Here is a 12151-nt window from a genome sequence, read left to right as displayed (position 1 = left end):
GTGCAATTGCTGGATCGTAGGGTAGCTCTATTTTCAACTTTTTGAGGAACCTCCATACAGTTTTCCAGAGTGGCTGCACCAGCTTGCATTCCCACCAACAGTGTAGGAGGGTTCCCCTTTCTCCGCATCCCCGCCAACATGTTGAACAGACTGATTATTAGCAATGAAATGGAATCAGTAATTTAAAAACTCAACAAATGAAAGCATAAGACCAGATGGCTTTACAAGTGAAATCTACCAAATATTTAAAGAAGAGTTAACACCTATTCTCAAATTATTCCAAAAAAAAACAAGAGGAAGGAAACTTCCAAATTCACAGTAGGAGGCCAGCATTACCCTGACATCAAGACCAGGTAAAGGCACTACAAAAGAAGAAAAAAAAATATTTGCTTTATTATAATATTCTTCTGTATAATTTCCTTGTCATCATATTAAGCATCATATTTAGAAATATGAACAACATTCCTTCAATTTACATAACGACCCTGAATAGCCAAAGCAGTCTTGAAAAAGAAGAAGAACAAATCTGGAGGTATCACAATACCAGATTTCAAACTATACTATGAAGCTGTAATAATAAAAATAGTATGGTACTGGCACAAAAACAGACACATAAATTAATGGAACAGCATAGAAAACTCAGAAATTATCCCACAATTACATGGTCAATTAATCTGCTAGAAAGAAACAAGAATAGGCAATGGGAAAAAAGTCTCTTCAACAAACGGTGTAGAGAGCTACATGCAGAAGAATGAAACTGGACCCCTTTTCACACCATACACAAAAATGAACTCAAAATGGATTAAAGACTGAATGTGAGACCTCAAACTATAAGATTCCCAGAAGGAAAAACAAACAAACAAACAAAAGGGCCGTGATCTCTTGGACTTTGGCCTTAGCAACATTTTTTTTTTAGATATGTCTCCTCAGGCAAGGGAAGTAAAAGCAGAAATCAACTATTGGGACTATATCAAAATAAAACACTTTTGTACAGCAAAGGAAAGTATCCACAAAATGAAAAGGCAACCTACTCAAGGGGAGAAGATATTTGCAAATGATATAATCAATAAGGGGTTAATATCCAAAATGTGAAAACTGTACAACTCAACACCAATATAACACATAATCCAACTAAAAAATGGGCAGAAGACCTGAACTATCAGAAAATGTGAATAAAACCCACAATGAGATAGCCCCTTAAACCTGTCAGAATAGCTAGAATCAAAAAGACAAAAAATAAATATTGGCAAGGATTTAGAAGATAGTAACTCTTCTGCCCTGCTGGTGGGAATGTGAATTGGTGCAGCCACTGTGGAAAACAGTATGTAGGTTCTTCTAAAAATAAAAAATTACCATATGATCCAGTGGTTCCACTAGTAGGTATTTACCCAAAGAAAACAAAACATTAATTTGAAAATATATATGCACCCCTATGTTTATTGCAGCACTATTTACAATAGCCAAGATATGGAAGCAACCCAAGTGCCTACTGATAGATGCATGAAGAAGATGTATTCTAAACATACAATGTAATATTACTCAGCCATAAAAAAGAATGAGATCTTGCCATTTGCAACAATAGACCTAGAGGGTATTCTGCTAACTGAACAAAGTCAGAGAAAGACAATACCACATGATTTCACTCATATATGGAGTCTAAAAACAAAACAAATGAACAAACAAAATCAGAAACAGATATCGTACAGAGAAACTGGTGGTTTCCAAAGGGATTTGGTGATAGGCAAAATGGGTGAGGGATAGTGGAGATATGGGCTTCTACTTATGGAATGAATGTCACTGAGATGAAAGGTGCAGCGTAAGCAGTACAACCAATGGTATTATAACAGTGTTGCAGGGTGACAGTCAGGAGCTACACTTGTGGTGAGCGTGGCATAATGTACAGACTTGTGGAATCACTATGTTGTGCACCTGAAGCTAATGTAACATCGTGTGCCAACTGTACTTAATCAAAGAAAAAGAAGAAGAATAACAAAGTGTCTTTAAAATCCTGAAACAACATAGCAGAATTACATATCCAGTGAAGATTTCCTTCCAAAAAATTAAGGTGAAATAAAAACAATTTTAGGAAAATCTGGGGAAATGTATGATTAATAGCTAGCACTACAAGAGATATTAAAGTTCTTTCAACTGAAGAACATTTTCTTTCAACTGATTCCAGATGGAAGCCTGGATCTTCAGAGATAAACATTACTGGACATTTTAAATACACATAATTTTTAAGATTGATTGTAAAACACTAATAATAGTGGTATATAGTATATAGCATGTAAGATAAAATATAGACAACAATAAGACACAGGCAGGAAGGTAGATAAATGCAATTTTACTGTTATAAGTCTTTCTGTGTTATGTAGTAGAATATTAAGCAAAGATGTCCTCTAATCCACAAAGGATGTATTTGTAATCTCCATAGCAAACCTAAATATAATACTACCCAAAACAATAGAAAACAGATAAAAAGGTTGTAAATGTAAGCTGGTCTATATCAGCAATTACATAAAATGATAATTGTGATTATGCACTGATGACATATTTTTAAACAAAGAAAATCTGTATGCATCTATAAACATAATAAGTAATCAAGGTAAATAGATATTAGGTTGGTACAACAAAAATGAATTGGATCTTTACATACTAGCAACAAATAGCTGAAAACTGAAAAAAAAAAGTCACATATGATAGCATCAAATCCTCTATCAAATATATGAACATAAGTTTAAGAAATGTAAAAAACTTTTACACTTAGAACTACAAAAAATTGCTGAATGAAATTAGAGAATATTAAATAAGTAGAAAGGTATTTTATGTTTATGGATTGGAAGATTCAATATTCTTAAGATGTTAATTTTCCCCAAACTCATTTGCAGACTTACTACAGTCCCACTCTAAGCCTCAGAAGGACTTTCTTTTGTGAGTATTAACAAACTAAAATTTGTATGGATGTGCAAGGGACCTAGACAAAACAATAATGAAAAAGAGAAATAACCGAAGGTCTTACACTACATGATTACATGATTTTAAACAGTCTGTCAAGCTACAAGACTGTGTGGTTGGCAAAAGATATTGATCTTATATAGATCAATAAACAGAATGGAGTCCAGAAAGAGACCACAACTCATCTTCAACATAGATGGAAAAATTATTTAAAAGGAAAGTAAAGCATTTTCAATAAGAGTCTCTGGGAAAAAAATAAGTTTCTCTGGAATGTACATGTGTGTATAGATAGAAAATAAACTTTGACCCCCTAACTTTGCTTGTATCCTATATAAAAATTATTATTTTACCTATATCTGAAAACAAAAAGTTTATATATTTTAGAAATAAAACATAAGTGAATGTTTTTCTGACCATCAAGCAGGCAAAGATTCTTAACACAGAAAAGACAACATAAAAGAAAAAACATGAAAAATTATAATTTACAAAATTTAGAACTTTGTCATCTGAAGACATATAGGAAAGTGAAAAGACAAGCTACAGACTGGACATCATATGAGATATAGGATATGAAAGAAAAATTGATACACAAAATACATAGCAAACTTCTACCAATTAGGAGAAAACACACACCCTAAATAAGAATAATAGTGGACAAAAATATCCACATAGATACTTCACAAAAGGAAATTTTCAAATGGACCAAGAGCATATGAAAATGTAGTAAGCATTATTATTCATCAGTGAAAAACAAAGCTATGATGAAATAATGTTAAATGTGTGATAGTAAAAATTTTGTTGAGTAGAAATGTGGAATAAAAAAATTTTCATAAACTGCTGGTAGTATTGTAAAATGCATTCTGGATTGATAGATTTCTTTCTTTTGTGTTTTGGATAATGGTTATATCATATTTATATTTCTCAAAATTCTTCAAGCTTTACACTTAAGATTTGTGTATTTGATGGATTATAAATTATAACTCAAAATAGTGCTAAAAACCAAAAATGAGTTCTAGAATTACTTATCACATAATATCTACAGAGAAATCTAGAATTAAATGTCAGATAGACCATAATACTTTAATAAACTCATAGGAAGACAAGATTGGTAGCTGTAGACTTTGGAAGAATTCTAAGGTGATCTTTCCCCCAGCTTCTGGTCTGATTTTGTTCTGGGCATATTTAGGGTCAAAAGAAGGCTGCATTTTCTTTGGAAGTTTTTGGGGTATGGCCCTGAGAATTAAATGAATTTAATATTTGGTTACTGTAAGGTCATCAGTAGACTCTCATTGTAACTTTAACGTCAAAGAGAAATTTCCAGTAATTTATCTCAACAAAACATCACTTTCAGTTAGGTAGAAAAATACCCAAACTCAAATTAAATCAAACTCAAATTCTTCTGAGGCTTTTCTGAGTGGAGACCTGCTGGTTCATACCCCAAATTTGGATTTAAGAAGCATTTAAATATTTAGTAATAGACACAGGTATCTTAGCTTGGAATTATTCCTCAGCTTCTGGGTACTAATTTATAGGAGGCAACATATATTTTCAGTCTCTGACACTTGTCTATCTCTTGAAATGTTATTCTTTATGTGAACCAAAAAATTCACTTTGATGCTATGGGGAAAAATTATTTTTCTGATAGTTGCTGAGCAACATTTGTTAATAATAGATATTGTTTCTTTACTCAACTCTTTTCTACTTAGAGTGGGAAGAAAATGCTTTACATCTTCAAAATCTGAGGTACTGGTTCTCTGGATATGACTGGTGGTAATTATTGCAAGCAGCTCTAACACATTTCAAATATCAGTGTTCCCCAAAACTGTTTTCTGAAAAAACAGCGCTGTTGATTTAGCTGCTTGCCATTAGTTTCTCATGGATTTTGTCAAGGTTTGTAATCTCTCAATCACATTTCAAGGGCTAACTAGTATTCATTTCTCCTAGATTTCTTCTTTCTTTTCTTCCTTTCTTCCTTCCTTCCTCCCTCCCTTCCTTCTTTCCTTTTTTTTTTTTTTAAGATTTTATTTATTTATTTGACAGAGAGAGACCGCGAGAGGGAACACAAGCAGGGGAGTGGGAGACGGAGAAGCAGGCCTCCCGCCGAGCAGGGAGCCTGATGTGGGGCTGGATCCCAGGACTCTGGGATCATGACCTGAGCCACCCAGGTGCCCCTCATTTCTCCTAGGTTTCTTACGCAGATTATTTCAGAGCCTATGAGGTTCGATATCTCTTACAAAGTAAAATATTTTCCTGTTTCTTGATGACAATTAATGGCTAGGACAGTTGTATGAAATGGAATTCAAACTTAACAGAAACTGAATTCATTGACAGATACCAAATCCTCTTTCTCTCTCTCCCCCTTGGTTTCTTCACATCCTGAGATGTGTCTGACTATTGTTAAGAGTCTCAACAAAACTTCAGGCTAAATACCTCCAAACTAGAAATGATACAGGAATCAACAAACTCTCCTTTCCCCTATCAAACACATAGAGTATGGAGAAATACCTGGAAGAAGAGAGAGAGAATAATATACAGACTCATTTTTTATTCCCTAGCTACTTGTAACTGTTGACACAGAGATTGCTGAAATTTACCAGATTGAGATAACTGATTAATAGTCTCCCTAAAGAGAACACTGCTTGTTTAATGTACAGAAAAGCAATGGTGTTCAAGAATTAGTCAGTGCCTCCACGGCAGCTTCAAGTAAGGGCAGTGCAAACCTCATTTTCCTTTCTTTTCATTCAGTAGCGACTCCAGGAATAAGACAACCATAGAAATGATATTGGTAGAGTACCTCACACTCCATCTTGAATTGCCCTGCAAATCTGTTCATCAAAATTACAGAGTAAAATTAAATCATACTTTCCCCCTAATCACCTAGGCCATAGCATCACAGTTAAAAAATTTTAAGCATACACAAGAGGATCTAATTATAAAACTTGATGTTTCTTGGGGATATATTAACACTTTGATATTTGGAGGATACATCAACTTCTTTACTCCTGTTCGTATTAAATATGAACATGCATGACTTCAGTGTTTTGAAAAATCCTATGTGTTATAAATGAAATAAATGGTTTCTCCGAAAGGAAAGCATTAAAATAATTTGCTTAGAGAAATTAGGGTTATGGATTTTTTTAAATAAATTTAACCCCATGTATTTAATCTTAAAAGAAATGGGCACCAGAGTGAGAACAGGGAGACAGGGAGACAGGAAGCCAGGCAAGAGACTGCTAAGTGCCATAAAGATGAAAGTACCATAAGACATGCAGTAAAGTGATTGGATTGAAGATATATATAGAGAGAGATATAGATACATATAGTGGCCCAAACAAATTGCTATTGAATATAATGTAGAGAATGAGGAAAAGAGGATTCCTGATTTAGGAATTAGGAAAACTAAAACAAAAACACTTTGGATGTTACACACTTATTTGCTCTTAAGAAAGATTTTCTTTCTCAGATCACTTCATCCCATAAAGAAGACTCATCAAGTTCTTCAGCAGGCTATGGGCCTTTCATTCAAGAATGGAAGAATCAGAGTGTAGTCTGAAATACATAGACTGGAGACCTGGATTCAGCTGTGTGATCTTGGGGACACCATCTTATCACTCACAGCCTTGTTTCCTTATCTGTAATACAGGTCAATGACAATGTCTCTACAAAGCTTTTGTAAAGGTCAACAGAGATAATGCTTGAAAAATGCTGTTTGATGGAAGTTAAAGTTACAATAATTGTGCCTTTTAACTTTTCTGAGTGTTGCTTATCATAATGTTATATCCAAACAGGGCCTTTTTGAATGTTTAGTTTATTTTGATCTAAACACTTTATTGGTATTAAGGTATATAAATTCACTTAAAGGATATATAATTATTTTATATTAATTATATAACAATATACATAAGTATTTGTGTGGGCTTATACAAATTAACCAAAAAAAAAAAGAGAAACAAATTTAACCAAGGCTATATATATATATATATATACACACACACACATAATACTTCTGGAAATGGGTAGGGAATATGGTAGCAAAGAGAGATCTTTTTCAGACTTATTTATTCTTTTCAATGCTAGATTGGTCAAGGAATGCCTAAAGCTTTACAGCTAATGTCTCTGGAGCAGATCAGTTTTCTGATTCTCCACCCCTCCCCCAACTTGTCCAAGGAGAAAGGCAAAGGCCTCAATGGAACAGCATTTTTCACACTGACCTGCTCGTTCATTTGAATCTGTAGCACTATTTAAATAAGAATCAAGAGAGTGAAAACAGCATGAGGCTCCTTGATAGATGCTTCCAGTTGGAAGTTTTTTTTCTGCTCTGTTTATCTCCAGTAGCACCATGTTAGTCTCTCTCAGTACTTTCTACTGTCATTGTAATATACATGTGCATGTATCATATTTTCTGACTGCCTAGTTCCAAGATATTTTCAATACAATCATTCTGCCTCCACTCCCTTTCCATTCATGCACACCTTGATTGAAGTTCTAACAACTTTTTGGGCTTTTCCTACCTTAATTTTTGGGGCACCTGGGTCGCTCAGTCAGGTGTGTCTGACTCTTGGTTTCCACTCAGGTCATGATATCAGGGTCACAAGATTGAGCCCTGTGTTGGGCTCCGGGCTCAGCGCAGAGTTTGCTTCAAAGTTTCTGCCTCTCCTTCTCCCTCTGCCCCTCCCCCCACTTACCTTCATAAATAAATAAATAAATAAATTAATTAATTTAAAAAAATCTTAAAAAACATATATCCCAAGAAATCAGTTCCTTTGCCCTATTCCTGTGGTAAATTGCTTACTATGGTGCCTTAGTTGAAGCATTTGTCCTTCCTTTCATTTTTTTTTGTCTTTGACATAGGAAATAAACAGTATATTCATATATCCCTGCTATCCCACCACAGTTATTGTGAAGGTGATTACCTAGGGCAGGAGAACAGAGCCAGTTATCGTAGCTAATGATTGCTGGTTCACTCAAATTATCATTCTATGAATAAGAGTAAGACTGGAAAAATCAAGGTTGTATCTTTGAGGACACTCACATCACCGACTACAGACCCATCTCAGCATTTCTTGACTATCATCAGTAATGAAAAGAGGCTGCACCAGTTATGTATGGTAATTCCAATCGAAGGAGTCTATTGAATGATGCATTTGCTTTCCATCAGGGCACTAGTGGAGCATTACAGGAAGTTAGACTTTGTTATTCCCTCATACATCAAAGTCGGCTTGCCAGTGTTACATTTATTGACCCGTCCAATTCTTTTTCCATGATTGATCACTTTTGCCACCCAAGGGTTTTCCCTGTTGCCCTGTCAGAGCAAAGTTCTCAACAGTGCTTTAAAATTTTAAAGTCACCTTTATTTATTCCCTGGGAAAGTTTTAATTTCACAGCAACTAGGAACATCCAGTATTGGAGCAGACGTTGCTTTTGCTACTCACATGCATCCCCCCCTTCATCACCACTGAAGGAAATCCCTGTGTTGTTTAGGGATGCAAGGTATTCACCTTCATATTTAATTTTCCAGACTTCTTTACAGATTATCAGTAGTTTTGTGACCTAATCCTGACCAAAATAATATAAAAAGTGTTCCATTGGCTGGAGCTTTACAGAAAAGTATTGTTTTCCTCATAAACAAAAGATAAACCATTCATTTACCGTTGACTTTCACTGGGCCTACTTCTTTTTTTCCTGGTATGTGAACATGATATATTGTAGAAAAACAATTTTGTGAACATGAAAATGGAACCACTCAGTAAAGTGGCTGATGCTAAGTCCCTATGGCATTTCCAGGAGCCAACTTACCAGCTCTGGAATGGCTACCTCTGAACTTGTCAAGTGAGAAAAATTGCTCCCTGTTACATTTCAGTCACTGGCATTTGAGTGTTCTTCTATAGGCAGATGAATGCAGTGCTCAGGGGGTTAACAGACTCAGTGGGTAGGTGCAACCATTCCAGAATAGTTGGGCTTTGTGATGATATTTTTATCAGGGCAATAACTTTTTCTACCAGTGTCAAGATCAAAATATCGTATTTTAAGAGTTATAACTTGTAGGCTTTGGGGAAAATTGTATATGTAGAGAATTAGGTCGGTTTTCCTCTTTCCTTGTATAATTAAACATGTCACAAGAACCTAATGCCTTAATACAGAGAGCATAGGAAATGTTAGGTCTACTGACCTTCAACAAGACACTAATAGGGTGTGCTGGTCTTCCTTCTCTCCAGGTACCAAGGCACTCTCTAGCTATAATTTAGTCCTTAGAGAGGTTCATGTTGACAGATTCCACAGTATGAAAGGTGAGAGGGAGGGAAGAAAGAAGCCACAAGCAATAGGCTGTCGACTTCTTCAGTTTCAGGAATTCACATTAATAAATCTCAGCAACACAGGGATATATATGTCGTGCATATGCATACTGTGCTATGTATAACATATGATATGTACTACATATAATATATAATAAAGCATTATTATTTTTATGTGCTCTTTTATGGAGAAACAACTCTTCTCTATGTCATATTGTTTTACTTTCCTAAGTAGTTCACATATGTTCAGTGGCACAAACTCAGGAAAATAAGCCATAGACATTTGCTGATGAAAATAAATATATCTTGACTTCTGCACTCATAAATATCTCCAAAAGATAGTTTCTTAATTCCAACATCTCAAAGATGACTATAACAGATTTTTTTCCAATGTATGTGTTGATAAGTAAAGGTACCACTACCCATTTTATTATATCCCTGAAGGCAAAACTAATTCTAGCATGGGTCATTTAAGTATATGGATAATTACATATCTATGTATAATTTACAGATGATTATCTTCATTTGATTTTAAGATTTATGGAAAAATGATCTTTAGTCAACTTAGGAAGAATGCTCTAGCCAGAGAGTTTCTGGAAAATAACTGATATATTAATGATAAGGAAGTGTAACCAATGAGATAATTCAGTCTCTGAATGACCAAGCTCTGGAACCTAAACCAGTAGGAAGGAGTAACCACTTATTACTGCCTATCTTACTTTTTATTAGTAACTCTGGGCACCCAACAAGATTAGATACACATAGAAATAATTCCAAATAAAGAATAAACACATGATGGATGCACAAAATTCTTAAGACTTACAATAAAATAATTTGTTGATTCTTATTATGTCCTCCTAGGATTTTTGTTTCTCTTTAAGTGGCTATTGAATATAGGACAGAATCTACACAAACTTAGGAGGTAAGTGAATTTTACATTTGATTTCTCCCAGTTCTTTGCCCATTAGATGTTGCTGTCTCATTTTATGCTTTGCTTAAAAATGTAAAGCCTGAAATCTCTTCTGTCCCATACCCGTTTTTAACACATACTCTCAAATACTTCATTCCAGTTAAGGTAAAGATGGTTGATAGTATCTAAAAATTTCCTCTCCTGGAGGTACTTAAATTTTAACAATGACTAAGATCTAGACTGAAATGGAGGAAAGGTATTTCAGGCAAGGACACTAAAGTGGCTCCAGCCCAGCACATGGTCAAATAATCATTTTTAATATGAAAAGTAAAGCAAAGGAAGGGAGAATCTTTTGCCAGCATAATACTTATTCAATTCAGAGAGAAACAAAGACAGAGATTTCATTCAGTGTCCATAATAAATATTTATCATCTTATCACCTATTGTTGTATAACAAACTACCTTCAAACACAGAAGTTTAAAATAATTTATTATTTTTCATGGTTCTGTGGTTGACTGGCACACCTGAGTGATCTGTCTTAGGAACTCTCATGCAGTTGCAGTCAGAGGGACACCAGAACTGGAGCTATCCAAAAGCTTAAATGGGCTGCATATCTAAAATGGGTCACTAATCTGGCTGATGATTGATGATTACTCTTCACTACACACCTAGGTGGGCTTGTTGACTCAAGAACTTACACATGCCTTCTCTATGCACACTGGCCTTTTTTTTTTTTAAATTCTTTATTTAAATTCAATTTAGGTAACATATACTGTATTATTAGTTTTAAGGGTAGAATTTAGAGATTCATCATTTGCATATAACACTCAGTGCTCATTACATCAAGTGCCCTCCTTAATGCCCATCACCCAGTTACCCCAACCCCCTGCCCACCTCCCCTCCAGCAACCCTCAGTTTGTTTCCTATTTGCCTCCCTCTCTGTTTTTATCTTATTTTTCCTTCCCTTCCCCTATATTCTTGTTTTGTTTCTTAAATTCCACATATGAGTGAAATCATATTTCTTGCAGCAAGATGGCTTAGTTCCTCAAGGATGGTCCCAAAAATGAGTGTTCCAGGAGACCTAGGAAGAATCTGTAAAGGTTCTTATGACAGCCTCAGATGTCTCAGAAAGTCCCTTCTGCTACCTTCTATTGGTCACATATCCCAGAAGTCAGATAAGCTTTTAATTCTATTTTTGGATGTGGGAGTGGCAAAGAGACATTGGCAAGAGCACATGGGATGAAATATAGACCATCTTTTGAAAATGCAGCCTCCACATCCTCTATGACAAGATGGTCATTGCTTCACAATTTCCATTCTGTCATTACATTATAAAATGGATTTCCAGAATTATAACTGGGTCCATAGCTATTTCACGAGAAACAGTATTTTCTACTTTTTTTTTTTTTTTTTAAGCTCACTACAGACATTAGATCAAGTTCCAGGCAAGGAATGTGAGTGGAAGGGATATATGCATGTTCCAGACCCCTTCTTAAAAGGGATGCTGCTTGCTTACCATGGACTTCTCTTACCCAGTCTCTCCTACTTGAGAATGATGAAGATCAGAGCAATACTGGAAGCCCCATTTTGGTAACAGAAGGATCTCCCTACCAGCCTTGAGCTCTCAATCTTGGAATTATTCCATGGGAGAAAAGTATCTATCATAATTAAGTCACTGTATTTATGGGTCTTTCATTATAGCAGCTTGGGCCAACTATAGATATTGTACCCTCATATACTATTTCCCAAATCCCTGGAGTAATTATTATTATATGGCCACTTTTCTGATTTATGCCTAAATCTTCTAATGCGGGAGATAGTGATATAGTGGGTAATGGAATGTGTTACTGAACTTTTAAGTAAATTACATATATGCTTAGTCTTAAAAGAAGTGTGGACATACTGTATCACTGATAATCTTTCCCTTTTTCTCACCAATAATAAATAACTTTAATTTTTTTTTTTTTTTTTTTTGCTGGTAACAGTTTCTCC

The 12151-nt window shown here is 35.0% G+C and overlaps 1 long non-coding RNA gene across 1 annotated transcript in view; it reads left to right on the top strand.

The window, feature by feature from the left end:
• Window positions 1-11328, top strand: part of LOC145722490 (uncharacterized) — a 71524-nt gene extending 60196 nt beyond the window's left edge. The window contains exons 3-4 of the long non-coding RNA XR_014146793.1: window positions 10110-10170; window positions 11188-11328. This is a non-coding gene — a long non-coding RNA (uncharacterized LOC145722490). The remainder of the gene's footprint in view (window positions 1-10109; window positions 10171-11187) is intronic.
• The last annotated feature ends 823 nt before the right edge of the window (window positions 11329-12151 follow it).

This window comes from Leptonychotes weddellii, chromosome 7 (assembly GCF_054177405.1).
Source record: "Leptonychotes weddellii isolate Sample4059 chromosome 7, ASM5417740v2, whole genome shotgun sequence".
Lineage (NCBI taxonomy): Eukaryota > Metazoa > Chordata > Mammalia > Carnivora > Phocidae > Leptonychotes > Leptonychotes weddellii.
This window is presented reverse-complemented; position numbering and strand designations above follow the sequence as displayed.